Raw genomic sequence first — 26,998 nt, 5'->3', positions numbered from 1 at the left:
TTTCCAAAAATGACCATACATGTACACACTTATGCGGCATTTCTTGAAACAAAGACAAGAAGAAATAAAAGGAGGCTTCTACGTGAAAGTGTCTTTGGTAAGTGATTTGTAAAATTGGATTTACAATATGTAAAATAATAATAAAACAAACCCTATCCATCCATGTAAAAGCAATGTGTTGTCAGGGTTTAATAGAAACCAACAAAGTCTGCAGCAAATTTGCCCTTGGCACACAGCGCACTGGCAGAAATGTTTGACAAAGGGCTCTGCAATTTGCAGTATGGACTGTGCCTCATGGAAGAAGAAAATTGCTGCTTTCTGCTTTATACCAGAAAAGGACTGACACCCCCAATACCCAGGATGGCTGAACTGCCCTCCATGTCTTTACTTCACCTATGTTATTGAGGCTGGATCCCTCACAGTCAAAGGATGTCAGACTCAGTGAGGCAAATCCCTTACATCACTCCTCTTGTTTAAAACTAGAGTCACACAGAAGCCCTTTTTTTCTTCTTCCTCTGAGGATAGAGTAGAAGTAAAACAAACAAACAAACAAACAAAAAACTCAACTATTGTCATTGCATCACAATACTTTAGACACAATAAGGAATATCATAACCTGTTACACAACCTGGAGGTCAGTGGAATGGTCACAATCAAGAGTCATTTTTATTCAGAAACATTTCTCTGGGTCATAAGATTGAATCTGATCAACTTGAACAAGTTGTTTTCTGGCTTTAACAAAATGATAAACAGGTTGAAGCAGAAACAAAAGCAAAAACGACACAGTACTCAATAGTTGATTAAAAAAATATGAACCTAGATTTTAATAATATTTTAATGAAGTATATTATATTTCATAGTTGTTCCCATAATTCAACTCAAGGTTCACAAATCAAAACTGTGTTTAAAAGAACCTGGTTTGTTAATGTGTCACTCTTAAAATATTGCTCAGTGTTGCATCCAAATATCAAGGAGCTGCATAATGCCTGGGCTGTGTATGATGACACTTAGATCCAAACACTGCAATGAAGACAGACTAATAAGCAAGTTATTAGTTTGACTTCTTTCTTAAATTATTATCAGAGAACCAACTAAACAGAAAGTAAACAAGGATTGCAAATAGTGTAATTTGGTTAATTTACACTGTTGGATTAATTTAGCACTTTTAAAGTAATAGTGACCACATACAGTGCTTTACAATAGAGCTCAATTCTCTATTGTAAAGCTCAATTCTACCCACAAACACACATTCATACACAAATTGGTAAACAACTAGAGGTTAAGTGCCTTGCCCAAGGACACATCAACACAATGTGCAGAAAAAAGCTGGAATCAAATCCATAATTTTTGGATTGCAATATGAATACTATGGTCACTGAGCCATAACTTCTCCCAAAGACATCTGCTTTATAGGTGAACACAGACAACATTATAGTGTAAAAGGCAAGAGAATGAATTTCTGCTCTACTAATCTAATACTTTAGATCTAATCTTTTTTTCTTTCTTTGTTATGCTGCCCTTTTATTATATGATCTCTTCCATACCTCGTTCCAGATTTTCTCCTTTTCCTCCCTTCTGTAATAGGAAGCTGTATGTGACTCAATTTGCTTTCCGTCCTGCAGTAGGTTGCTGTCACTTTAATGTGGTTCTCAATACCTAAATGCATTACATGCAAAACAAACAAGCAAAGCAAAAAAAAAAAAAAAAAAATACAAAAAAAAAAAAAACTTAGGATGTTTATAATTAATTAACTGAATTGGGAAAGAATAAGGTATTGTTATTGCATTAAAAATGTAAAAGATAAGTCAAATGAATGTGCTGTGTTTCTGTAAAGTGGGTTGCATTCAAATAAAAAAACATACCTAAAACAATCATAAAAATCTTTGAGATTTATGATTGTAAATTAAATGTACAAATTTAATTTATAAATTTGCAAGTTACAAATTAAGAAAATCAAAAGAGACATGCAGACAATGATAAAGAAGTGATGTGTTTTAGTTCCAACGCGCACAAATATGCCGAAGTTGAGCCATGATCAATCCTTCTTTTCAATTCTGGCCTTAGGCTATTTGATAGTCTAATAATAGCCTCAGTATTAGAGTGCAGATACCCTGATTATGACCAAATAGTTAGCAAGTATGGGAAGCATATGGCCACATTGTTCTCGCTGTGTAATATCAAATGAATTAGAACATGGTGAATTTCCTCCTACAGAACATAAATTTGCCCTGGTAAGCAGATAGTTTGAGCAAAATGTGCATTGCTGACTGTCTGAATTTAAACTCCACAACATGTTCGCCTGGTGTAAGCAAAAAGTTGTTTTCTTACATGTATTCAATGATTATAGTAACAGTAAATTTTATTTGTAGACCACAGCTGTTTTCAAAACAACTCCAAAATGCCTAAAGGCATAACAGAGACAGTAAATTATTAAATGGAAAACTATGGAAGCGATTGTTATCTATGGGGTTTTTATTGGTTAGCTGAATCTTTAAAAATGATGTCCCTCTCTGCATTATGATGGGAGCATCAGTAAAACCATCCATCTGTCCTCTCAGCTGTGATCACCACATAGTGCGCCAGTAAAGCCAATACAAATAAATTATCTTTGATATTTTTTTATTTGCTAGACAAACACCACTATGGGCATCAAAGTAAATTCATACATAGCAGTCTTATGGCTTCTTGTTTTAAAACAATCTTGGTTATTGTAACATCATGTTGTTCTACATCTGTTGATCTTACAATTTTCATTCATCAGAAAGATTCAAGTTAGTCATTATGTGCTACCCAGAATTTGAACAAGGCAGACATCTAATAATTATGTGAACAGGAGCATCGACCTCATATCCAGTCAGAAACAAGCAATCAGAACCAGCAGGAGAGTCTCAATGCTGTCAATTAGCTTTGTGTACATGTGATAATGGCAGAGAAAGAACTTGTTGTTTTCAGGAAAACTGTTTATCTGTTGTCATTGGTGGCTATGCTAACTAACCTGAGCTTTCACGACAGGTTTTGGTGTGGGAACTCGTAACCTTGCAGAGAACAAGGGAGAGGATGTGAGCAGCATGTACAAGATGGTGTAAGACAACATTTAGATATTCCACTGACAAACTTGTAACAAACTGTCACTCATCATTATCATTAGAACAAGTTAGTTTTCACCTAATATTTAATGGCACAGAAAAGCAATGAAGGATGAAGAAGATGAGGTTTCTGTTCTTTTAAACAAAGGAACAGGAACAGTTTAATTAGAAGGCAAAACATAGTTGTTTGGAAATAACTGTTTCAATATAGCTTAAATGTGGATAAAAAAAATCTGAAGTACAACCAATAGATTTTAAACACCAGACTTTAGACTTTTTCTCTGCTAATAGGCTGTTAATAGGTTGTCACAGAAAGAAAACAAGCCCATCTCTTTTTATACTTTTGTTTAAAAGGCTTTAAACTAGCTGCACTTCTCAAAATGTGTTTTGTTGTGAATCCTGTAGAAAACACAGAGGACTCCTCCTCGTCTAATCCTGATATTAAAGACAGTGTTTGATCACACATGGATAGGAGATACATTAAAAATACATTATATAAAATATAACAAGAACATAATTTATACATTTTCAAAATTTTAATTTCATTAAAATTTTATTTTATTTTGACATCTCAGGTCTGTGAAAAACCATTTAAATTCTGTCCTGGAATTTGAATCTTTGTTATGTAGTATGTTTGAATCCACAAGTGGACATGATCTGTAGAGATTAGCCATATGAATCATTCACAATCAGGTCAAAACGGTAAATATCTTAATTTTTTTAAATGTTTTAACGTACAAGCCATACAGACCATGAAACTGATTAATTCAGATGACTATTTTTTCTTTTTTGTCAAAGGCCAAACGTCTTTTCATTTTACGGTATTATTTATCAAGCTACCCGAGAGCTTTGCAACATCTAAATAGGAACTGTGTCCTAATTTATTTTACACTGCAGTCAAATAAATTTATCAGTGTTTTGCAACATGAAGGTTAACAGTACCCAAGAGCTTCATCATTACATGCTTGACCACTGCAAAATAATAATAATAATAATAATAATAAAACAACAGTAAACTGTCATGTCTCCAGACAATAAATTACTTTTACCCAACTCTTTTTTTTCAGGACACCTTAACAGATACATAAATTTGACCACAATTAAAAAGTTACAAAACCAAAGTTTAAAAAAAAGCCCCTATATTTGATGTATTACATATACTCTTTCACTTTGAGCCCAATGAATATTTGAACTTTCTGATGAGAATGAAAACTAGCAACATGTAAAAATAATACATAACCTTGAAGCAAAAAGACCACTGGGCAACATGGAGGAATTTGCTACCCAAATTACTCTGTAGCTCGGTATATCGGAAACTATTATATCAAAACCACAAACATACATGCAAAGACGCTCTAATTTTAAAAGCATGTTATCATAAAAACTAATTTGAGCACTTCAGAAGTTTTGATAACCTTGGTAGTGTCAGAAATTTTAGTGTATTGATACAAACCTAAAGCCAAGCAATCAGAAAACAAGAAGAGTCCCAGGAGAAATAAGGCTCACCGCAGAGCACAGATTCAATGACCGGCAACTTTATTGGACATATTCTCTGTCAGGAGCTGTGGGAGGTCTGACAGCATATGCTACTTCCAGATTTTATATGAAATGAGAAAGAATGTGTGGACAAACATACCATGACATTTTTGACCATACTCTGAAGTGAATCAAGTCTGATTTTCCAAGATACATAGCAGACCCAAACAAAGCCAAGGAAACTCTTGATTGGCTTCAGAGAAAGAAAGTAAAACTGCTTCAAATAGCCCCGTCAGTTGCTTGACTTGTAGCTGAATCCCTGCATTTCCTTTGTGTACAGCTCCAACCATCCAAATCAATGTGTGATTTGGATGGGTGGAACAGCTGAACAGAAACAAAAAACTTATGTTATTCTCTTTGGATCTAAAGAGGAACAAACTAGAATAAGTGTACAGCTTCAGTTATTACAGCTAGAAATTAGCAATCAAGCCCAAAATCTGGGTGTGATGATGAACTCAGATTTGAACCTTAAGAGCCACATTAAAAAGACAGCTTTCTACAGTCTGAAAAACATTTCCAGGATTAAAGGACTAATGTCTCATCAAGATCTAGACAAACTCATTCATCCATTTGAATTGATTACAGCAACAGATTTGACTTAGACAGAGGTCAGCCAGAACAAGGCGACTCATGTTCTGGATCAATTAAATGACATAGAACAAAATACATTAAAGATCCACTGGTTTTGAATCAATCTTCTTGATCAGCTGTGATATTTACAATAAACAAAAGCATTGCAAAACATCTAACAAGCACATCTAACAAGCACATCTAACAAGCACATCACAGGGCATTGTTTATTTCATGCATTTTCAACTGAATGAGCAAAAAGATCAGAAAATCCAACTGCTCTGTGTGAAACATCTTAAACACCACCCTGCTGCTTAACATTAACAACAAAAAAGTACAGAAATGTTTACTTCCATATGTAACATTTTGTTTCAATATCCTGATACTTTTTTTATAAACATTGACTTAAATGGACCTTTGGCAGATGAATGTGGGAGGATCAGCCATTTATCTTGATTTATATCTATAAATCTAAAGTGATGCAAGCTAAGTACACTCAACATCTTAGTATGAGTCATGTTTAATGATCCTAAACACATTGTGAATGACTCATGCATATTTGAAATCAGCCCTCATCTGATTTCAATCAAACTACAGATCCTCATCTGTTCAAAATTCTATAGTGCTGATCAGCTAGTGTAAGGAAGAAATAAAAAGAAAACATATCTCCTTATTAGTTTTGGAACAGGTGCTCCTGCATTTATCTTTTATGGAAATGAATTGAACATGCAAATACACACATAGGATGCCCATGTGTTATTTTTTCATACTGTTACCCACAGTGTCTGACAAGAGATTTAAAAAAATGGCTTCTCCTTCACAGCCGGCTGGTGAGAGAAAAAGTAGATTTTGGTCTCAAAAAGTTTGGCCACTGATCTAAATGCAGTGCAACAGAGTACACCGATACAGATACTGTTTGCACTGACGAAGATTCACCCACCTCAGCATGCTGATTTCTTAAAAAGGATGAGATTGTAACAGACCTACCCCTGTTTGCTGAGTAATTGGGATTATGATTATTGGTGACGTAAACTTAAATTAGTGTCGTCGGTAAATATAATAATCCCACACCACCACAATGGCACTAGCCTTTTTGTTTGATCATGCAATCCAAGATGGCAGTAAACCATTGGAAGTCACATAGCTGAAGGGCAAAAAGACAGAAGACCAAGATTATAGGTCGTAATAAGAACTTTTGTGTTGCTCAAGTAGATCAAAAACATTTTTTTTCTCATATAAGTTATAGATAAAAAGAAAAGTTGTTTTATGTGAACTGTATCTAAAATAGATCTTTGTCTATTTTATGGGTTACATGAGTTTAAATGTCCCAAGGTAAAACAGTGAACTGTACAGGTGAAAAACAGCGAAAACAAAGCTCTGCTTTCACCAGGTGCTAATGTTATTCTCTATGGCTGTTTTCAAACACAGCTATGGTGAGCATAATTTACAATATCATGCACACATTGTTTCCCTGTGAGAAAATCCAAAGTTAATCAATAGCATCACTGAACTTCTTTCCAGTGTTAATATGCTGTTGGAAAGAGTCGCTTTATTTTAAATTGTAGATTTGCTTAGAAATGTCATGAAGTGTAAATTGTATCAAGTTTATAAGGCATATTTGATCAAAAACATTTTTCTGGAAAAGAAAAGGTGTCAGAACATAACAGAATGATTCAGTGACTCATTGCTTTTCTCCTCTGCCCACTCAGTACAACTCAAAAACTTATTTTTAATTATCTACTTTCTCACTTTATTTTGATGCTTATTCTTAAATAGAGCAGTAGTTAAACTCACAAAGTCTTGCCAATACACATGAACAAATTCACTTAAACAGAACAGATTTCCAGCCACCACAAAATTATTTAAATAACACATCTGCCCACTAACTAAATCAGGAGGAAATATAGTGATGTAATACTTTGAATACAGCCCTCAGGACTTTTTCATAGTTTGCCAACAGTTTACAGGAGATACAACTTTCTATTTCTTAAGGACTTTTACTCAAGCATTTTAATTTAGCTTAATTGCAGTGTCTCCAACTTGCAAGAAATAATTTATTTTACATTTTGTACAACCTGTTAAGAATTTAATTTTGATAAACATATTTTTATATCAGACATTCTCCCATGAGTAGTCATGGAGTATGACTACTCCCATGAGTATTTTAAAGCCTGAAAATAAACAATTGTGATAGACTATTCAAGTTTTAAATGTGGCAGCCCATAATTTATGCCATTATTTTACTCAAGACAGCTATTAAGTATAAACTTTATTTTTTTTGTTATAAAACTTCTGTGTAAACAAGCCTTTAGGGGACTTTCATGCAAAAACATGCTACAGTGAGCCATAAATATATATGATTCTAAAACACTATATGGTTTATTACTCTAAGCTTTTATGTTTATTGAAGAACAACTTTACTATGAACTGCTATCAGTCTATATTACACTATGATAAAAGAAAAACCTGCAATATTGTGATGTTATTACACCCAGTGCAATACTTGTGATATAAAGGGACATATGTGTGTGACAGTAAACTCAGAAAATACCACCAAAAGTCGTATTGTGATTTATTAAGGATTTGACAACAGTTGATCTCTGAGGGACCAATTATTTTACTCAGTTTGAGAGAGTTATGCCAACATGTCAGCACCCTGGAGTTTCAAAGGCACATGTTATCATTGAACTGGATCCCTTAGGAAGACTAAAACAATTTTACCTTTATCAAATAAGATATATACGTTTTTAAGAAGTGCTGGTATAATAAAATGTCCTGGTCAAGGTTGTAATTCTGCTTTTAAGTTGAATATGGCGCATAATTTGAAGTTGATGGGAATAGTCCAGTTTATATTTTTAACACTTTATGTGAAGAGGTTGATATTACACTGTTATAAACATGACATAACAGCTTTTCTGAAAGATAGTTCTAGCCCAAATGCACATTTTTTAAAAAAAGTTTCACTTTTCTCATGTCAGTTCACTGAATATTTTCCAAATGTCTTTAGACTCAAAAGCTTTAAAATGGCTATGTGAGCCTTTTCAGAAGTCAATGGCTGTTTTATTCTTGAATTTACTTAGAAAATACATTATGTGCATTTTTGGAAACCTTTCAGTCTGCTTCATGGTGTCAGATATTCAACATGTCAACTTAAGAGATTTATTTATTCTAATGTCAAAAAGTAAATAAGTCCAGGGGTGTCAAGTGAAATTGTACCGAACCTTATAAAACTATGATGTTAATTTGTCAGGTCATTTGTTAGGTCATCTTTGTCCAATATTAAAGTTTGCCTCATGATCTGAATGACTTAAGTATGAAAAAAATTGCATACACAAAAATAAATCTAGTCCATTCATCCATGAATGTTCACGTAAAATTTCTAAAAATATTGATTACCTAGCAAATATGTGCTGTTTTTGCTCCTGGAGCTTTAATTTAGCAAATTTGTATTCAATGTAAGCCTGAGCACAAGTTGCAATTTAAGTGCTTGTTGATCATTTTAATATGAAACATCATAGCACTCTTTACCTTTTTAATGTGTTGATTTACTCTCAGAAAGGGAAATGCATTATTATAGCATCTTACTTTAAAAGATCATCCATCCATCCATCCATCCATCCATCCATCCATCCATCCATCCATCCATCCATCCATCCATCCATCCATCCATCCATCCATCCATCCATCCATCCATCCATCCATCCATCCATCCATCCATCCATCCATCCATCCATCCATCCATCCATCCATCCATCCATCCATCCATCCATCCATCCATCCATCCATCCATTTTCTAAGACCCTTGTCCCTAGTGGGATCAGGAGGGTGCTAGTGCCTATTTCCAGCAAACTTTTCGGGCGAAAGGCAGGGTACCCCCTGGACATGTCATCAGTCTATCACAGGGCAACACAGAGTCATGTTTTTGGATTGTGGGAGGAAGCTGGAGTACCCGGACAGAACCCACATATGCACAGGGAGAACATACAAATGTCATGCAGAAAAACCCTGGGCTTGGAATTGAACCCAGGACCTTCTTGCTGCAAGGCAACAGTGCTACCAACTGTACCACTGTGCAGCTCAGCCCAAAATCTGTATTGATATTTATATTTGTTTTTATCTTTGCACCATCATTCTGTACTTGCAGTGATTGACAATCAAAACAAAACAAAACAAAAACTTTTTGGACATTATTCCATGCACACCTTATGTTATTTTATATAGAATGAGCCAATCTCTGTTTGTGTGAGATAATTGTTCCCAAAGAGCTCCTTGAAACAGCAGAGTGCCAATCTTACACAGACACAATCAGTGTCTGCGTGAGGAAGAGCTGTTGCTGGCAATAAGGCATTTCATCACTTAGATCACTGTAGGCACTGCTTGTGTACTTACTGGTTAAAATGGCAAATGTTCACTAATAATTTGCTAAAAGTATGTACAAAAAAAACGGTATTCAGTGGAGTCAGTGGGCAGGGATAGTTGTGGCCACTACCCCCAAGAGAATACTATGACTTCTTATAATAAATCTTGGTAAGTTCATAAAAACTATGTGTGTGTCTCCCTAAAATATTCACTGACCCCACTTGGTTATCACTATGGAGATTTTCTGGGGACACCACTGATTGCATTACAAAGTTTTAAAAAAATAACTTCTTGTGTTTGAGCTCTGAGAAGAAATAGCTCAGTAGTCTTTTAAATTCAGGACAGGCAGTCAGCTCTACACCAGCTGAATTAAAGAGGATGTGTGGGCAAGGGAAAGAGAAATACAAAGAAAAAGGCAGACCTCTTCCTGTTGAAATGAAGTAGTTATATTAAAATTAAGAATAAAGTGATAATTCATTATCTCATGTTTTGAATATTTAATTCATGGACATAAACATCTGTTTTAATAAACCAATAAAATGTGTAGTAGCTTGCTTAGAGCAATGCAGTGAAATAACTGAAACAGCAAATGGAAGCAAAGAATTATAATACATTTAATACACATATTTTAATCCAGTCATGAGTTTTCTCCCTTTTTGTGTCTCCCCGTCATTCTCTCTTTCTACTCCAAAATAATGTGCTATTCTTTTCAGGCTGCTGAGCAGCATCAGAGCAGTACTGAACAAAATATATTCCATTTGGTAAGATCATTCACATTTAGAAATTCTAATTAACATGTAACATTGGGAAGCAAACAGTGTTTTATTGATTTAACTTAACTTTGTGGTAGGAAGTAAATATTATTTGTTAGTGCATTTGTTTTACAATGGGTGTCAGAAAATTTCAGAAATGAAGGCGAAACCTAGACAAGACAGATTGCAGGAGGAGTTCATAGATACCCTTCTCAAGTTATCCAACTGAATTCTTCATGATTACATCCCAGAATGGATTTATTAAAGAACTTTACTAACTAAGATCTAATTCAAGCTCCCTGGCTGACCTACAAAAAAATAGTAAGATGTCTGTCAATGATTATTTATTAAAACATTTTGTAACTTATCTATAGCAATAAGTTCTGCTACATTTAATCTTGCATACATATCATTTGGGATTTCCTAATTATTAAATGGGCCATTAGAAGTTTATTCCTAAATTATTTGTTTTGCATTTAATCCATAATTAGCCAATAACTGAGATTTACTTAATTTTTAACTGGTCAAAAAGTTGCTAGGAGTTAATGAGGTGCAGTCATATGAGAAAACAATAACTGTAAACACAGTGACAGCCTGTTTGTTTTTGTTTTTCATTTGGACATTTAAATATAGAGAAAATCCAGTAGCATAAAATAAATTACAAAGAGGGAGATAGTTTGTAATATGTAAGAATCCAACACCGTTTCAAGAGAGACTTAGGTTAGGAGGCATGTATATTTATTCCACCTTAAAATGGGTACAATTATACACAATCATACCATATTATGTGCATGTAATTAACACATTATTGCATTTTGAAGGTTTGCCCTGTTTAAACCTCATAAGTTTAGTTAGCTGTGATCCTAAATGTTAAAGTATGAGTGAACATCAAAAAGCAGATTGAGGTCTTGAGACAAAACATTATAAAGGGTAATTAATCTAGTTTGGGCACAAAGAAATTCAAAATCTCTCTGCTTCACGACAAACAGTTCCTGCCCAGCGCAATGTAACAACTGACAGAGAGCAGTCCATTTCTGCAGATGGCAATAGGAGCACTGAGAGGAGCACTTGATTTTTTTCACAGATTAGTTACATGGTTTCACTTTAATGAGTTAAAACTGATTAATTTTAGGCTATCTGTAATTCAGTCAGTCCAGTCCAGACATAAATAGAAATATAATTAGCCACTGATTTTTTTGATTTTTAACAGAATATCTAATGGGATGTCCTTTTTTATTCGCATGACTGTTAATCATGAGATGATAGCAAAATCTAAATTGGCACCAATTTTGTAACCCGTAATAATATGTTAACACTCACCATTAATTACAGAGACTGAAAAAAGGAAAAATATGCCCAGCTCTCTTTCAAAGTGAAAGTAAAGAAAAGCTCTGGAGACTGACTTTATGTTGGTGCTGAAAATGAGAGACTGTTTGAGGACTCAGTCAAAAAGATGGAGAGAATGGTCAAATATCAAAACCATTGGGGACTTTACATTCCTTGACCCTTGGAAAAAAAACACCACAAACATAAAAAAAAAGTAAATAAATAAATAGTTCACAGACTGTTTCAAGATAAATGAGAACAACTACTGGCAGTCTAGAAGTAGAGGGTGCATCAACCAGTTTTACTGTCAAAAGCTGAGAAACAACTTTGAAGTAAAAGCTTTTAGTATTCTGCTTGAGCAAACGTTGGCAGATGGACTTTTGTATGCATCATGTTGTAATGCATCAGTATCTTCACATTCCTCTGCTGTAAATTCGAGGTTACTTTAAGTCTACGTTATCCTCTGTCTAAAGAGTTATGTTTGTGTTTACTAATTATGTAGTAGCATTAATAAAAGAAAAAAATAATAAGCATAAAGTATGAAGACTATGAAGACAAGTCATCAGCAAAGTACCTCAGTATCCTGGAATGCACCAAAAATAATGAAAAATGTGTTTTTGTCCTGCAGACGGCAGGTCAGAGGACATACAAAAACAGATGGACAGCCTCCCCATAAATAACAGTCAAGACTTTATTCAGCCTGGTGGGATGGCGCAGTATGATATCTAAAATATCATTCTTTTAGGCAACTAGAATCACAATAAGCCATCTGCTCAGTCAGTTTACAAAAAAAAATCTCTAATGACTGATAAGGATAAGAAAAAGAAATCTTACTTTGTACGTCATAATGAAGAACAAGCACAAAGCACAGCAAAGAAAGCAACATGACTGAATGTGACTTGAATTTACTCCCCACTTCGGCAAATACACTTGGATCACATCTGTTATGTAAATGCTAAATATAGTAAAAAGTTTCCATTTCCCAACAAGAGCAGAGAGAGCAATAAGTTTAATCTAAAACAGCATGAAATGATTCAAAAACACCCATGATCATCAGTGGCAACCCATTTTCATGACTTGATTAGTTGAGCATCACACATTGCATTCACAGTGGCATACTCACTCAATGTTTGAGTGCTGACTACAAGACAGTAGTCATTCAGTAGCCAGTTTTTTCTTCAGTTTGTGTAAAAGCAACAGGTCAGCCAAATATTTTGCAAATTGTGTGTCGTACTGATACAGTTTACGATCAAATGATGAAATGGTGGTGTAGCATGTCAACACACTGAAATAAATCATAGGCATTTTTCGAGTCTAGTCCTCCCTGATGTCTCCTTAAATCTAACACCATGCAATGTAGGTCATTTGCTCACCTCAAGAGGCTAGATGCTTGGAAATAAAAGTGAAATTCAATACTTTTTTTACTCTCTGGTACTTATTAGACCATACAAGGGCACTCGGTGGTGATGCAGAACATCACCATTATGCACCAGTAATCTCAATGAAAGAGCATTATTCGGAACATGAGGGATCTGGGCAGATTCCTGCCCAGATATGGAAATCTGTAATATCCCAATTCACATCATATCTCTAAACCTAGCCCCTGGCTTAAACAAGGTGGTTCATTGTATTAGTCATATTTGGTCCCCATAAGACCCACCACTTTTCAGAGGAATAGTAAAAATATGCCAGAAATCTTCCTTAACAGTATAACTAGACAAGTACATATACACACGCACGCACACACACACACTCTTCTTCAGATTCCAATGATGCTTTGGACCAATTGGTCTTTTCACTGTTTGAGAGCAATTTACATAGCCATAGCAATGCAGTTTTCTCTGAGATACAAATGTGTTGACAACTTAACTCACTAATGGACACATAGGACTAAAGAACTGATAGAGAGACAGTGGGCAGGGAAAAAGTCTTGAAATACAAATATTCTCCATAAACTACTTTTTTAACTTGCTTATCTGGAACTGAAAAAAAAAAAATATTTAAGCTCCTTACTGTTCCTCACTTTTTCAGATTAGGAGCCCTGTAGAAGAATTCCACTTTGACTTTGGCCACTGTCTCAGCAGCTGTTAGCCTTATCACGGAAGGTGCTCTTTCTGAGCGCTTTTATTGTTATCTATTTTCTGAAGAAGTTAAAGTCAGCAGCTAATTTGATCCCTTTCAGAAGAGCAGCACAATGGCCCTATTTAAATTAACAAAGACAAGAAAGGAAAAAGAAAAACTTTGTTGCAGGACTACCATTTCATAAGACACTATAGTATTATGCGTCCTTTTATTGCTGTTGAATTCATTCATAAGATTTTTTTCTAGTGTGGACAGTAGCTTTTGACATCAGACCATGTTCATAGCTGAAAAAAGGAGCAGCCGATTTTAGATAAATATATTTCTATTAGGACTGCTCAGTGGCATGATTGGTAGTACCAACCATGCTACTTGGTAGCATCAACCAGCAACAACTAGCAGCTAGTTGTTGCTGGAAGTTGTCTTGCAGCAACTAGATCCTATGTTCAAATCCTTCTGCATGTATTTTGTATGGTTTACTTGTGCATCCTATGGTTCTCTCTGTGTACTGTGGCTTCCTCCTACAGGTCAGCCAAATATGTCCCTAACTGTATTCTGGCATTATTTTATCCAATTTAAAGCACACTCCCACCACATTTCTTATTCACAGAGGTTATTTTCTCAGATGCAGAGCTTTTGTAAAATCAAAGCTCTTGTTTACAAAAAAAAAATCCACTATCTGTTGCCAGCACAGATCATGCAGGACTTTTAAAAGGTGGGACAAAATGAAAAAAACAAAAACAAAAAGAGCAATGGAGTCAATATTGTCTGCCCCTCGTGAAGGATAATTTGCTGTGTAAGTAATCTGAGCCTTGAATCACTTCCTTGCAAATACAACTTAGGCTGTTACGCAGATTAGAAGCATAACAACAGCTGGTTAATTAAAAAAAGAAACCCAAATAAACATCCAAACTGCTGCAATAAAAAATGTATTAGCACTTTTTGCTGATTAATTAACTTCCACAACTATTACAACAACTTCCAATTCAGCTCATTTCACTCATCAGTTTACAGTTCGACTGTTTTAACAGTCACTCCTAAATTATTTTTTACTAATTACAAAACAAATCTAAGCATAATACAAATACTCCCAACCAAAAAACGTAATTATTCATGAGATGTGAGTGAATAAACAATTAAAATATCTGTTAACTAAACTCCAGAAAAGGAAGAAGAAATTTTGTCTGGTTGGTCAGAACTCATACATGTGTAGCTGCTTTAATCTACAATTTTTGTCACATATCTCTTATAGGCATCAATCCTAATTTATCCAGATCAAATGATTGCTGTTTTAAATCAGGTTAACTCAACATCAAAAGGAAAAAAAAATGCTTGATACGCCTTCCCAAAACATTAATATTCAAAAAGTGCAGAGATAAATACAGACAGAGTTAGTTTTCAGCATCTTTTTTTCCATGCAGCCCTCTTGCTTTGAAAGCTACAGTCCTATTCCTACAAACACCTCATCTTCTTTTCAGCACTGTATTCCCATGTCTTTTGCTCTTCCATGCCTCATTTGCCAACAGGTTTTTTTTATGTTTTTGCCATCAGTTTTATATTCAGCAGACTCCTCTGTTCAGGTGAAAACATTTAGAGATCAGAGTGTAACATCATTTGGAAGAACAAAGCAAGCATGTGTATTCTAGTTCAACTACCACAAATTGTTGATGACAAAATGTTAATGTGACATATACAAAATACTGCAGAAATGTTACATCCAAGATTCTTTATCTTCATGCGTGAGAGTTCAAATTATGAGAATCACTCGATTTTTATTGCTTTGTACTAACAACTCAACACCTGAGGTCATGTATTGAATGTCTTGAAGATTCCTTCACTTCAGCTGTTTCCACTTTCTAACCTTCCTCCTATTCTACTTTTCTACTTTCCAAATGACATTTTGTCATTTCATTTCACATTATTCAAATACTGTCATAAATATTTATGCCAACTTCTAAGAGTAAAATGAGGCAAATATATGTTAGAGGCCAGGCAAGGCTTTCTGCTCTGCCTTTGCTGGTCATGGAAATTATTTAGCGCAACATCTGAATAGCAATTATGTGCAGTAAATAAAGTCGCTATGACAGGTACAGAAAAGAGGGCACATTTTTATTGTCACTGCCCAAATTTATAAGCACCATTTTAAACCTTTCAAACCTGGTTTAACTGACAATTGTTATCATACCACATTTCAAAAGTTGCTTGTTCGTATCCCATTTCTCTACTCAACACATATTTATAAAATGTAAATATGGTCTTCGAAGAAAAAGTCGTACATCTTCATGTACCAGGAGTTTTGCGGTTTTGCATTATACAAATTACCATGGAGAGTAATATTGTGCTGGATATTTCAGAGTGAGTGTCAAAATCAGTTTTTACATGCATTTATTTTCACCAAAGTTACCACTTTTACTTAAAGATTTCTGTGAAATAGGAAATGTATTTTTTATACAATATTTTGCCAAGCAATTTAATCATTTCACTTTCAACGTGATAGAGTATGTCATTGCAAAGAGGATATTAAAATTCTGAGGTGTATATGTATACTTTTATAGGTTGCTTTTCTAGCAAATATGAAATTATTATAAATACCTCGAGTTAAGTAATGCCTTGGTCCAGTCTCTGAAAGATCACTTTTTGTCTCATGAAAATTTGTTGGCATTTAAACAGCTAAAGCTTTTAAATGTCACCAAGCTGGACGATTGGTTCGGGTAAGTCATGTGCAAAATCAGATAACATGTATTTGCCAACGTTGTTTGAAAAATTATCTGTTCAGCAGAGACAATTTTTGGTTGAAGGTTTTAGGTTTTAAATACAAATATATTTCTTGGATTACAACATAGAAATTACATTCTGCCTAGAAATCTGACTTATGCTTCTTTTCACATAATTTGTTAAAGCACGCACTGGAAAACTGTTCCAAATAAGTTGTTGCTAACGTATCTAAAAAGGAGCAGAAACAGAATAAGGATTCTTTTTTGGATAGCTTGCTTGTACATTAAAAGGAAATATCCGTAAATATAAGCAGAGTAAAGTAAAATAGCGATGCTGAAAAGTTACTTGCATCTGAGCACTAACATTTATTTCAGCTCAGTTTAATGAAAATTACTTATTTTATTCTTGAAAGTTCTTAATTCTTTAGTCACAAAGTGAAAGAGACAGTATCAATTCTAATCTGCAAGTTACAAATGCATTTCAATAATGTTTATGTAACCCTGTCCGTGAGAGATAACACCTTGCTACTTGTGAAGACACTGTGTTGTGTTTTTTTAGGGTTGTTATTGGAAAGAGGTTTGAGGCAGGAGTCAGACACACAGCGGTTCAGACCATTGTGTTCATTCGGCTGACTTGCCCAGGGCTTCGCCTTCAGAATCACAAGCAAACACTTTGTATTAACATGAGTCTCACTTAAGCAGTTAATTTTTTGTTTGTTTTCAAATACAGCATATATTAAAAAGAAAGAAAGACAAGAAAAATCTATATAAAAAAAACCCTACTCTGACATTAAACGTAACATTTGGCCACAGTGAGGAGCTGGTGGTCAATGTTGCTCACTTTCAGAATCACAAGCAAACACTGACCGTGCCAGCACACGGTAACAGAAGCCAACATTCGACGTTAATCAAAGCACGGCGTTCATCAAAGTACACACTACACCAAATTCCAGAACCAAAAAACAATTACAACATCTCTAATGTATTTAAGCAACTGCTGTATATTTACGAATGCTCTCATCTCATCTAAGAGAGCTGGACTAATTTTGTAGGACAGACAGAAACCTCAGTCTGGTTGGTGGACAGGTACCCCAAAAATGTACAACTTTTTTTGTTTCAAACTGTTTCATTTATTCTTAAAAAAAAAAACATTTACTCTGGGGGAGAGGCTGAACATACAAGCACCCAACACTTTCACTTTCAGTCTATAGGAGCTCATTCATTTAGCAAAGTGGGTTGAATCAACAAATTGTATTGATTTACTTAGTTGCTGGCCAGCTTTGACTTCCACCTTGACATCCTAAAAAGCTTGTCTTTGCTCTTTTAAACCTGGGAGAGAAACAAGGAGGTGATGACATCCCTGATGGTAGAGTGATCGACTTCATTTAGGTCCAAAAAACTCTATATCAAGAAAAGGCTACATAGTACCAGATCACAATAAGTCCCTATACATGCTAGATATCCAGAAGTTTTTCTGATACACTGAAAATATACCAGAAAGTACTTTCTATGTACAACCCAGAGGAGTGTAACAACCCTAAGGAGATTGAGAAATGTCATGATCCTGAACTTATTTTTGGAAAAGTAATTATTTGTAATTTCTTTATTAATATTGATGATCCACCTGTTTAGATTTTGAGTTTTTGCTGCTGTTGATCATGAACAATTTGTACATAGATCTGATGGATGCCTTTTGAGCTTTGGGTTTAAATTTGGATGGAAAACATAAAAAGTATCTTTGAAGAATTCTTATTACAGAAATACAGTTACAATAAGCTGAACTTAACGAAAGAAAAAATAGCTTTGACTTCCAGTTGAACTGGTTTATGTCCATTACACTTGTCATCTCTAAAAATAAAATGAATTCAATTTTACTGATCTGAACCTCTTATCTGAGCCTTGCTTTTCCAAAGCTTTATTGAGTAGTTCATCAATGTTATCAATCTAAAGCTACTACAACTCTGTTCATGGCCCTTGGACTCAAAAACCAGTAGCACACTCCTCCAATCTTACATCATCTCTCAATGTCTTAACAAACTGCCTTTCCACACTTTATCCTCCCTAAAGCTGCCCCAAATTCATCTTTTCTAATTTCCTTTACTTCCTAATGCTCTATTACTGCTTCATCTGTCCTCCTCTCTCTCTCATTGTACTCAGTTATCAGCTGCTCAAAGTATTCCATCCACCTTTTCCACACAGTCTGTTCATTTACCATATCATTCCTTTCCAGAGGCAGACTAGGGGGGCGGGGAATGGTTCAGGAATTCCCAAGAGAATGGCCCACCTTCAACTGCTTTTGTTGAAATTTCATCAAGAAATTTAGGCCGACAAACACATATATACATCGTTGATTTGCTAATGGCTCTGCTTTTATGGTTACTAGGACAATATAACTTATAGGAACAATATGTGTACACATACAAACAGCCTGTAAAATATTTCATATACATCTAACTATAAAGCTGCAACATGTGAGCTTTCTGGCTGTCTATTGCTTTACCTGGGTTGTCATCATCTATTGCCCATGCAAGACACTACTGTTAATTTGTAAAGGGGTGTGTAAATAATATGCAAAAGCCATAAATAAAACCGTTGTAGAGTTAAAAAATAAAACAATGCTCTCTGCAGGTGCCTTTGTCCGCTGGTAAGCTGGTAGTTCTCTGTGTCCAGGACTGGGTCCTTGGGTAGGTGCCAGCTCTCTACTTGTGACTGCTTAGCAAGACCCGGCTCCTTGGGGCTTGGGTCTCTGTGTCCATGGTTGGATCAAGCTCTGCAGACCAAGAACTAAAGGAAGGATCACCAAACACGTCAGGAGATTTTACTTGTGTTACTGTAATTTCCTGGGCAGCTTTCTTTTTTTAAATATCATTCAAATTTTCTGTGGTATCAATATTTATATATGTATGTGCTAGTACTGCTTTATATTCATGGCTAATGAAGATACATTATCCATGTATGGCTGGTGTGAACAGAGCTTCACACCAGCTCTGTTTAGTCTGCTTTAATTGAACTATAATTTATTTGTCAAGAAAGTCTTTAATTTGTGGAAACAGAGTTCCTACAAATGAAAGTGGGATGCACAACTGAACTCTGGATGATTCTGATGTTGAGTGACAGTTCAAATTGTATTTCTGTAAAACATGTCCAACAAAAACATGGAAAATAGAGCCATAATAAAATATATAGGGAACACAATAGGGAACATTGACCAAGGTTATCCCAAATAAGTATAATGAGACTCAATCATTCTTTGTATTTTCAATAACAATGGAGCAGAGCAGGTTTAAGGAATAAAAAAAAGTACTGCTTTTACAATATAAATAGAATAATTCTCATACTCTTATGATGAGAAGATAATCTATGCACCTATGCATTAATGAACACAATTAATGGACCCAAAAGTGAGCATATAAATGTATTTCTACAAACAGTTGCTCCTTACCAAATTCACCTTATTCATCCTCGACTGCTTACAGACTTGTTGTCATTACACTGCCTGACAAAAGCCACCTATAATTATGGGATGTAAATGACAGAAATGCACTACTCTGACATGCACACAAAACATTGTTTTTTCTTTTTTTATCTCAGTGCAGCCTGATCATTTTTATAGAACAATAACTAACTGCTTGGAATAAGCTGAGGTCCAAGGTCATACTAGGAGTTCCACAATCTGGGTACATTCTCTGTAGTTGAAGTATTTCTACATGATTTAAAAGGAGGACTGCTGTGTAGTTGTGGTGAACTGGAAGATGAGTTTAGTTCTAATTTATATATTTTCTTCGTTCATGATGGATAAGCATAATGCTGTGCAAACATAAACAAAGAGGAGTAATAACTTGAATCGAATTCCAACTGAAGCAAAAGCTTTTCTCTAAAGCCAGAGGTCAGTAATAAACTAGAGACATGGATCTGTAGCCATGAAGATTAGGCCCTGAACCCATTACCTGAGTCCTAATTGAGAAGGATGACCAGAGAGCACACATACAAAGAGGGGAAACAATGAAAAGGAGTGGATGGAGTTGATTTTTTACCTCTTACAAAGACCATATAGCATAGTCAGACTTGACAAAATTACTTTGTGTGCTCTACACGAAAGTACAACTCTTAAAGTGGTAAGGGGGAAAAATGGGGAAAAAAGATCAAATAAGGTCACTGTCCAAGCTAGTCATCCATTTCTTTCATTCTGTTCTTCCCATAGTCAGAAGGTGACAACCGCTCAAATAGCAGTCAGGTGCTGTGAGCACTGGTCACCAATTAAAGATCAGTTAACATTAATTGAGGCTAAACATGGCAATCAGAAACGCAATGATGTATCAATTAAAGGGGTAATTTAATTGATACATTGTATATTGTACGTGTATGTGCCAAGCATATGCATAATGCCATGACGCCATGAAACCAGGGTGTCTTCAGTTATTTTATAAACGCCGTCGATATCAACCATAACTAAAGAAACATTTTACAACTGGAAATTGGCTTCTGCCTCTTTAAACTATTGTTTCCAGAACTCTGCCTTCTGCACATCATCACAACATTTCTCCTCCATTATGCCCTTTGCAAATAGTCTTAGGATCACTAAAAAGTCTGGTAGAAATGTGGGGAAGGTACATGGGAGGTACATGAGGTAGAAGCTTGACTAGTTAGTGAAGCTCCAAGGAAGAGCTTTGGGTAAATAGGCAGCGCTTTGAGTGAGCAAGTGTTCAGGTATCTCAATATCTCTGTCACAGAAGACTCCAGAATTTCTCATACATAAATGAAAGAATAAAAGCAACACTCCAGGTATGTTTTTGATGAGGGAATAACATGACAGCAAGACATCAAGCAAGTGAACACATTCTATTACTATTCTATTATATTCTATAAACAACCAGAAAATTCAGCATTCTTACCAAGTATGAACAGAGGTTTGTAGTGACATTAAGTTCTAAATACAGTAAGGTCAAAGGAAACAAGATGACTGACTCACAGTAGCTTTTATAAAGTGTTTGAACAGCAACTCTTGCCTGACAAGCTCTAGATAAATTATTAGTGCTCCTTCCCCCTGGATAATCTGTTGGCTGAAGTACTAATAATAAAGAGGGCTGTTCATTACCAGAAGCAACTACTGTTGCTGCAGAAAATGTAAATACCTACACTTCTTGTAATGCAGTACTGAGATATATTGATACATTTAACAGGTTCCAACAGATTTCAGCAAACACATAAAAACCTTCACTACTTACTTGTAAGAACTGTCATTCTGCTCATTCTTTAGTCTATTTTTTGCAGCTGTGTAGAGAAATACAAAATCTCTGTTTTTGGCTTTCCTTCTAGCTTTGAACCTCTGTTAGTTTGTGGATGCACCTCAACAGATGAAGATTTTCTTTCAACAGCTGGATTCAGAATGGCTCATTTCCTGTGTAAAATGAGTATACAAAACATACAAGAGATTGATTTGTAAATATACACACTGCATTTAGATAGGGTGATGAATAACGCAAGTCTTTGCTTTACCTTCTTTAAAAACTCAATAAAATTTTATGTTTTAATGAAAAATTAGATTACAAAGTCAAATTATTAAAATGTTTTTAGTTATTTGAATATTTACATAAGTTAAACCTTTACTTCACTCCAAAACAGATAGGAAAAACTAACATTAATTCTTATCTTAGTTCATAAGAGTTTTCTCTTATGTGTATCAAGCTTTTAACATTCAAAATGGAAAGATTTAGCTTGTGCACAATTTTATCTGACAATACTTTACAAGTCAGCTGAGTGAATCGATGTTTTTTTTTTTTGCATTACATTCTATGACAACAATCATTCAGTCTCCATATTGAAATGAAGGTACCAGAAGCAAAGACTGTTATTTTCTTTGCAAGGTAGCAGACTAAAATGACACTTAAGAAGGTAGTTTCCCCCCTGCTGCACAAAAACAATTAATGCTAAAGGTTGACTTTTTCTTTTCAGGTTTTTTCAAATGGTGAAAAAATTACTTATGACATCACCTGCTTTTCTCACTATTTTGACATTAAAAGCTGCCAACTGAAGAACTCTGAGGCTGAGAGACCCTTCTCTTCACACACTGTCTATAATGTAGCACCTTGAATTTTTACACAGATGATAGCAGGATGAAAGGACTTGCAAATTCTTTAATCTTCCTTGGTAGAATCCTAAGCATTCAAGGTCAGCATATGAAAGGAGCAGGCAACAAACATTGCAAAATAAACTACGTAATGTCCTACTATGCCTTTTTTCTAGTTCTTCCTGGATTTTCAAAGAGATAAAATGTGTTTTCACTCATCCCATTTTCCATCACATTTATATTTCAAGCACAAAGCAAAATAAGAACATTACCTGAAACAAATCAAAAACTTGATGGAATACCATTTGACTAATATGGTGAAAAATATTTTGAAGAGTCAAAAAAAAAAAAAAAAATATATATATATATATATATATCTGAATGTAAGGAACACATATTTTGTGAAGATATCATAAATGATGAGACATTTATGATCTGCTACACCATAGAGATTGTGGGATTGCTTTTAGAAGCCAGAGGACCCACAGAGTCTTTGAATTGAAAATGTTACTGATCTTTGGCCCAGTTAAATTATTGTTGCTTAAAAATAAACTTACAATCAACAGCATATTTATTTGGAACACTATTGATTAATTCCAGGCTTTTTGAGTATCCATCAAACTTGTCTCACATCTGAGCTTCAAGGTAAAGACAATGAACGTTTATTGTAGTTACAATACTCCATTTATACCTTCGCAGGGAAGTATTTTGAAGAGGTTTTGTTTCATCACATGCGAAAGAAAGTTTTTACTAGAAGGACAGACAAAATAATATCACAATGGTTTTTCTAATGATATATTGATCTTTGGCACAGTTAAAGATCAGTTTTTAAGTAGCAGAACATACTTAAAATATATATATATATATATATATATATATATATATATATATATATATATATATATATATATATATATATATATATATATATATATCAGGCACAAATAAAACTGAGATAAACAGATTCCTGAGAAGTGTGATAACCAACTGTATACCCTAAGCTGCATCTGTAATCCTGTCAGTGTGTTTTCATATGACGACTGATACACCCTCTTTGGAGAGACTTGTTAGACAACCTCAAGACAGATTGTTTCTCTGCTCTGCTGACGACATTTAATCTCACAACCACCCACCATTGCTGCCATCAGTCTGCTCTACTTTACTGTCAATAAATGTCTATTCAACGACTGAACAGTTTTTGGGGTTTTTTTTGTCCTCTTGCCCCAGGCTGTTTGTGTATCTGATAACAATGAGGCAGAGCAAAGACACTTGCCCATAATCTTCCTCTGGTTTATTAACAAAGGATTTTTCCTGCTGAGGAGCCTGTAGAAAACATTTCTACTAAGGCTGAATTCACAATCATGCATTTAGTTTTTAATCTGCACAACACTGCAGGAAAATAAAGACACCTCCCTAACTAATTACATCTTATTGTTGTTGGGAAAGGTATAGTCAGCTTGCTGAAGGAATAAATTTGATCCTTAGCCAAATTTTGTGTTTGGCTTAAAAGACAAAAGGAGAGAGCCAAGTGGAGTCAAGCAGGGTGCAGGCGGTGATTTCTCGCTTGGTGCCACTTCAAATCTTTATCAGTTTACTTTTGTTCAGCCAAGGAAGTCTGAGGTCTTCCAAACTGACTGTAGATCCTTTGCCACAAAGCTGACGGCTGAAAAGCTTATATTACATTTCCTCTTGAGGACCAGGGAATTTCATATACAGCATAAGAAGACACTTAGAGGATGAAGCTTGAAGAACTTTGCCATATTTGTGTAAGTTTTGTGTGCAAGCATCTCTTTTCCAAAACATGTTGGTGTTATAGGTGTAATAATTTACAGATTGATAAAAAAACTGGGATAAGTGCTTAATTTGTCTTACCCGAACTGGTAAATATGAAACCACATCAAGATCACTGAAGAAGTACAGAATAAATGCTATCCTGCATTGATTTAAATGCTACATACTTTATAAATTCACAATACATTAAGATCTAATCAATACATCTGAGCAAGATACTTCAGGACCACAGATGCAATGCCAAACATGTATTGCAATACATTTAGATGTATTGCAATACCCCTGTACCCCTGTACATATTACCCCTGTAACATGTTACAGAGGTAATAGCATAGAGATACATTAATAGAGATATAGCAGTTTTACTTTTTTGTCTCACATATGGAATGGATGCAGAAAATTAAGCTTATTTTAAAGTCATATTTTTATTATTATTTTTGAAAAAGGTCATTCTGAATGCTCTTTTGATATTTGTACTAAATTCAACACTGATGTCAAGGCGGAAAGATATAATTCTGTTGATACTCTGTCAGTGTTTATCTGATGAAGCAACAACTGTATTGTTAAAGATAGCAAACATTTGGATGTACAAAATAATTCTTTGTTATATTTTTAATTCATTTCAACGCACCTCTCTGTTTGATATGTTATGTTATGTTTGTATTTCAACATGATGTTTCATGAGTTAAAATTGAAATTGTATGCATTTTTGTGGCCAGAATAAGAAAGAAACAAGAACTTCACAATAATATGACATGTAAGAAAAATCCCGTGACCAATCCTGTGTTGTTCAAATTTAACAGTGGATGAATTAAGACACTTACCAATATAGCTGAACATTGAAAGTGAAAAATATACAGATTGATGGAGGAAAATGAAAAGGCTTTTGCCAGAAATTAAATATTACAATAATGAGAGAGATTTGTTTCATCCTCATCATAAAAAGTATACTTGCATGTAAACTATCTTGTATCTGAGTGGAGTTTTACTAGCATTTAAAAACATATTTGGATAAAATAAATAAAAAATTATGATGAGCTCCACCCAATTCTGACATCGTCAGTCACTTTTGAGTCAATTGAAAAAATAGGAAGAAAATTTTGCTGTGAGAATCTGCAGCTCTTTCACTCATGAGTAAACAGACAAAACATATTGATTTATTAAAATTTTTACAGGAGCAGATTCTTCAAAAATAAATCTTATTTATTTCATATGCTTTTCTGGCTTTACTGGATTTTGTTGTGTTTTCTGAAGTGAAATTCAGACAAGCAAAGACGGCAAACCAACCATAACACTGTCACTTGTGAATTCTCCTTTCAGGTCGATGCAGGCTTTTTACTTCATTCCAGTATAATGAACTGCTCAAACTCTTTAGGAAATCTTAACCAATTTGCTTTACTTTTACTTAGTTTAATTTATTCATCATCGGATTGCCATCATCAGAATGTTTAACACACGCAGACGCATTCAAACCAAATGTTTTCAGAGCCGGGTTGCAGTCAATCTGATGGGCAATATCAACGAGCGGAAACAAACTGCAGAGTTCTCTATTCCAACAAAAAAATAATAATAATATGTGTGAAAACACTGCTCCACAAGGTTAAATTGGCAATTTGGTCAACATTTAAAACATCATAGAGAAGAGAAAAAAAAAAATTGGAGTGCTTTTCATGAATAATAGCAAGCTGCTTCAGCAGTGATGCCAACATCTATTCTAATTTTGGACCATCCACTACAACACAACACTACACAGAAATCTGAAAACAGTATCTACAGACTGAATTACAGTGATGGAGTTGATGCTTGCAGTTGCTCTGTCACTGGAATTACTGAAGTGCGTAGATGTAGTTCATCACAAAAACACAAACCAACCATAACACTGTCACTACATCAGATGGAAAAACCACAAGTAAGCAATGAGTGTGCAAAACATTTAGAAGACTTTTCCATTTAAATATATCAAGCAGTGATCTTTTTTGATGAATTATGTTTAGAATATTTCCTTCCTAAATATGTTACAAGGTATGCTAATTTGATCTTGTTAACAATAGATCCAATTGTTTTGATTATCTGCCTTAATTTAGTTTGGTTCGGGATGTGGAACAGATGTAGTTGGGTTCTCTGTCTGGAAGAGGCATTGGCGCCATAGTCAAAAGAGACGACTAGGGGGACTAGCGCACTCTTCTCTACACTCAATACAAGAGTAAGTGAAAGCACACTGATTTTGTCTTGTGATCATTTCTTCTCTGAAAAGGTCCCACTTATAAGGTAATAAATAAGTTCAAACTTTCAGGAGAATGACATGGATGAATCACAGTGCTGCCACTTCTCTGACATTTTAAAATAACATATTTTCCATTTTATAAAGCAGCACTATCAGTGGGGTATGGAGTTTGAATTCAACAGTGTTTGGCATATTGCATTACATTTCAATCATTGACTCATGGTCCCAGCATATTTTTAAGAAAATGTAAAAAAAAAAATCATCAATTTGGAAAATGGTGAGTGGCATCCAACATTTCTATCATTGTCAACGAGTTGGGAACGGAAAAACAACATTGAAAAAGTAGCTTTGTTCATTAGTTCTCCTACACGAGATGACACACAGAGATTCCCATAGGTTTTTCTTCTAAATTAGCCTCCATCTCTTTGAAACTACCTTGGAACTTTCCAGAGATCCCAGTCGGAGACCACAACAAAGCCTGTGGGTACCAGTTC

The 26,998-nt window shown here is 34.8% G+C and overlaps 1 protein-coding gene across 1 annotated transcript in view; it reads right to left on the bottom strand.

Annotated features, from left to right (window-relative positions):
- Nucleotides 1-26,998, bottom strand: part of lsamp (limbic system associated membrane protein) — a 660,642-nt gene that overhangs the window by 371,980 nt on the left and 261,664 nt on the right. The window lies entirely within an intron of this gene.

The sequence above is a fragment of the Poeciliopsis prolifica genome, unplaced genomic scaffold, assembly GCF_027474105.1.
Source record: "Poeciliopsis prolifica strain line A6 unplaced genomic scaffold, Auburn_PproV2 SCAFFOLD004, whole genome shotgun sequence".
Classification (NCBI taxonomy): domain Eukaryota; kingdom Metazoa; phylum Chordata; class Actinopteri; order Cyprinodontiformes; family Poeciliidae; genus Poeciliopsis; species Poeciliopsis prolifica.
The sequence above is the reverse complement of the archived record's forward strand: the minus strand, read 5'-3'. Positions and strand labels throughout refer to the sequence as shown.